This window comes from Quercus lobata, chromosome 4 (genome assembly GCF_001633185.2).
Source record: "Quercus lobata isolate SW786 chromosome 4, ValleyOak3.0 Primary Assembly, whole genome shotgun sequence".
In the NCBI taxonomy this organism is placed as follows: domain Eukaryota; kingdom Viridiplantae; phylum Streptophyta; class Magnoliopsida; order Fagales; family Fagaceae; genus Quercus; species Quercus lobata.
Window position 1 is genome coordinate 53,813,401 of NC_044907.1, and position 4,793 is coordinate 53,818,193.

Genomic DNA, 4,793 nt, shown 5'->3' on the forward strand with positions numbered 1-4,793 from the left:
AGGTAGATTCTACTCACTCATCCCTCGAAGCTGAGATTGATCAATTTTGCTTTAACAAGGAAGGTGAAGTGCCAACAAGGCCAATAGAGCTCTCAGACTCTGACGCTGATCTTGACCAATTCTTTGCGGCACATTCTCCGAGGTTGATAGTTGCCCAAATCAATACTAACCAAGAAATCGAAGAAAAAGACATGGATTTAAAGCAAAGGTCCGGTTTAAAGGGCCTGGTGACCAATAGGAACAAAGGACAAACCTCTAGAGATATCCCCGAGGTACAAGTTCCTCCTAACCTCCTTCCTCCTCCCCCACCTCCCACTGACCTATGGTTGTAGGCTAATCCAAATCTAAGGAGGAAAAGGATAGTTGATGATTTGGAGAAGGGCGAGGTCGGTCCTCAAAAGGGGATCAAACAGCAGAAGAAGGCCAAAGAGCCTAAGGATAAGAGGGCTACGTCCGTGGATAACTGGAATGAGGATGTAGTGCGACTGAAGCAACGTACTTGGTCCCCTCAGCTCGAGATAAATGGTGCTCTCATTTCTTAGGACGCCACAATTTGGGAGTCTCAAAGGGGACAGGCTACATACCTCGCCAAGGCCTTACAGCAACCCTTTCTCCTCCCTCGAGACATGGATGGGCTCAGGAATACTAGGCAGTTGGACCTCTTCATGTTGTTGAAGAAGGACCTTGCGATGGTAAGCCAAACAACATCTTTCTTCATATAAATTTTAGACTCTATGTTCATTCACGTGTTGCATATGTTTTAATAACCCTTCCACTACCTTTATGCAGGTTACCCAGCAAATTTACATAGTCGAGGAATGGGTTAGGAACGCTCGCGATGAGGTGAGCGTTGAGGTCCAGTCTCGCCTTAATGCAGGTTACCCAGCAAATTTACATAGTTGAGGAATGGGTTAGGAACGCTCGCGATGAGGTGAGCGTTGAGGTCCAGTCTCGCCTTAACGCTGAGAAAGCTGTTGAAGTCCTTAGGCAAGAAAAGGAGAGCTTGTTCGAGAAGGTTAAAGAGGCTATCCAGGCTCGTGACAATGCCGAGGTGGGCCTGAAGACCACGAAAAGGCAGGCCGAGGATATGTGTCAGAAGCTGCATGTAATGGAGATAAATCAGGCCACCGAGAAGCAATCAGTCTTAGATCTCAAGGCATAGCTGCAGCAAGCCAATGAGGCAACTCGGGTGGCCAGGGAAGCAACTAAGGCCGCGGTGAAGGCATCCTATGAGCGTGGGGTGCTGGACACGGAGAACAGGCTGACGGAGGAGGTGGCTATAGTTTGGAGGGATTACTGTACCGACTCCTGGGGAGTGGCGATGGACCGGGCGGGAGTCCCTGCAAACTCGGAGCTAAGGAAGGTCGAGAACATCTTCTTCCTAGAGGATATTCGAGAGATTCCTAAGTCGGACCCTCCTTTTGAGAAGCTCCTTTATGCCTAGGCCCCCCTTCCTGACACCGACGTTCCTGAGGGAGTAGGAGTTGGTAAGAAAGCTTGGCCAACAATGAAGGATAAGCCCTCCGAGGACTCCCTCACAATCAAGGATGTAGTATCGCGGGCCAAGGATGCGAAATCTAAGTCCAAAGCCGATGGTGCTCAATCCAAGGTTGCTAATCCCAAGAAAGATCCCCTCAAAGACAAGGCCTAGAATTCTAGATGTAGGATTTTCTTTTGTAGCTCTCCTTTTGCTTTCCATTTCTGTGGCTTCTGCCACTGCTTGTAATATAATTTATTTTAAATTAATGAATGAACTTTTTCTTCTATTCCTTGGGTCTTTACTTTCATTGCTTCCATTTTTATTGTTGTTGCAAACGAGCTTGAACTGTTGTTGCTCCATTTCCAATCAGTAATTCATTATTGGCAATTCTAGAAATTTAACTTGTAACTTAATTTCTATTTAACATTTATAATGGTTTCTTGAGTGTCAAAGGTAGTTAATTTTCCCTAAGTCTGTTGTCCGAAGAGCCATGCAGGGCTTAGGTTCTGTTTAACACTTGAGTGGATGTCAAAAGTTATTAATCTCCCCTAAGCTTGTGGTTCGAGTAGCCATGCAGGGTTTAGATTCTGTTTAACACTTGAGTGTATGTCAAAAGTTATTAATCTCCCCTAAGCCTATGGTCCGAGGAGCCATGCAAGGCTTAGGTTCTGTTTAACACTTGAGTGGATGTCAAAAGTAGTTAATTTACCCTAAGCCTGTGGTCCGAGGAGCCATGTAGGGCTTAGGTTCTATTTAACACTTGAGTGGATGTCAAAAGTTATTAATCTCCCCTAAGTCTGTGGTCTAAGGAGCCATGCAGGGTTTAGGTTCTGTTTAACGCTTGAGTGGATGTCAAAAGTTATTAATTTCCACTAAGCATGTGGTCCGAGGAGCCATGCTGGGCTTAGGTTCTATTTAACACTTGAGTAGATTAAGAGACAAGAAGCACGATGCCTTTATGCAACAAAAGAACTTATTGAGAAAGAAAATTTTCATTAATAATAGTACATTTTCAGGTTGTTTACATTCCAAGGGCGTGGTATTACATGCTTATCTAAATCTTCTAGAAAATATGCCCCTATACCAGCCACTGAGGTGATGTGATATGGTCCTTCCCAATTTGATCCTAACTTTCCTCATGCTAGGTTTTTTGTAGTGCCCAGAACTTTCCTCAACATTAAGTCACCTGGCACTAGTGGCCGTAGCTTTACTTTGGCATTCTTGAGTTCGTGTTGGTAGTATGCCAATTGGACCATTTCCCTTTCCCTTCTTTCTTTAATAAGATCTAAGCTTTTCTCTAGCAGCTCATTGTTGCTGCTCGAACAGAATGAGCTGGTTTTTAGCGTTGGAAAGCCTGTTTCTAAAAGAATAACAACCTCGGCCCCATAAGTCATCAAAAAGGGGGTCTCTCCTGTTGATCTGCGGGGTGTGGTTCGATACATCCATAGGACATGTGGCAATTCTTCCACCCATCTTCCCTTCACGTTATAATCTAACCTCTTCTTAAGTCCGTTCACTATGATCTTGTTAACAACCTCGGCTTGCCCATTCCCCTAGGGGTAGGCTGGGGTAGAATATCTATTCTTAATTCCCAATTCGCAACAGTACCTCCTGAAGGTCTTACTATCAAACTGAAGACCATTGTTTGAGACAAGGGAGTGAAGGACCTCAAACTAGGTAACAATGTTTTTCCAAACGAACTTTTTGGCGTCCACATCTCTGATGTTCACTAAAGGTTCAGTTTCAACCCATTCAGTAAAGTAGTCAATGTCGACGAGCAAATACCTTTTGTTCCCTACTGCCTTGGGAAAGGGCCCGACGATATCCAAGCCCCACTGAGCAAATGGCCAAGGGCTGGACAGTGGATTAAGGATCCCTCTTTGTTGATGTATGTTTGGCGCAAATTTTTGACACTGGTTACACTTCTTTACATATTCATGTGCTTCTTTCTACATGTTTAGCCACCAGTAGCCTTGGGTGATGACCCTATAAGATAAGGACTTACCTCTTGTGTGGCTTCCACAAATCCCTTCATGTAATTCCTCCAAGATTAGTTCTGAGGCCTCAAGGTGTATGCAAAGCAAGTATGGTCCAAAAAAGGAACGTTTATACAGCTTCTGGTCCTCAGATAGTCATAACCAAGAAGCTTTTCTCCGTATCTTATCAGCCTCGATCTTCTCTTCGGGCAAGATGTCTTCCTTCAGTAGTAGAGGGTCCATCCAACTAGGTCCCACTCTAACCTGGTGGATATGGATCACTTCTCTCTTCATCACTGAGGGTTTGTATAAATCTTCCACAAGGATGACCTAAGGTAAACTTTGAGCCGAGGAGGTGGCAAGTGTGGCTAAGGAGTCGGCATGTGTGTTTCCACTTTTAGGGATATGCAGTAAGCTAAAAGAATCGAAACGTGCCTATAGGCGTTTAACTTGGCCTAAGTTCCCTGCATTCTTTCGTCTCTTGCTTCTAATTCCCCATTCACTTAGCCAATGACCAATCTTGAATCCAAGAACATGTTAATTACTTTTTCGCCCAGTTTCTGAACCATGGACATTCCCTCCAGTAGGGCCTCATATTCAGCCTCATTATTCATGGCTGAGAAACCCAGTATTAGCGATTTTTCGATGGTAATCCTTTCAGGGGAAATTAGAACTAGCCCCACTCCGGAGCCCCTTTGGTTTGCTGTGCCATCAACATATACTTTCTAGCATGTGGGCCCTTGTAAAGAGATTGCACCAACTGATTTTTCATTCATGTCTTGCATCTCTACTTCTTCTTCTAACGAGGGTTCAGCAAATTCAGCCACCAAATCTACAAAGACTTGGCCCTTGACGGAGGTACGAGGCATGTACTTTATATCAAAAGCCCCTAAAATCGTGCCCCACTTAGCAACTCTCCTTGTATAATCAGCACTCCGAAGTATGGACCTGAGTGGAAGCTGGGTTAGAACGATAACTGTGTGTGCCTGGAAGTAATGGGGAAGCTTTTATGTAGCTTGAACCACCACTAGGATGGCCTTTTCTCCTCGGTTGGTTGTTGTTATTAAATTGGTCCGTCCTGAAGTCCCTCTTCTCCGGATGGATAATCTTTGCTTTACCTTTGCCCAATTACTGATCTTCTTCAACCCTTTTATACATGTCAATCTGATCCATGAGCCGGCGCAAGCTGGTGACAGGCTTTCCTGTTAGGGACTTTTTTAAACCATGCTCGGCTGAGAGACCGCTTTTGAAGGTGCTAATGGTGACGTCATCAAAGTTACCCTATATCTCGTTGTACATCTCCCAGTATCTATCGAAGTAGGCTTTCAGGGTCTCCC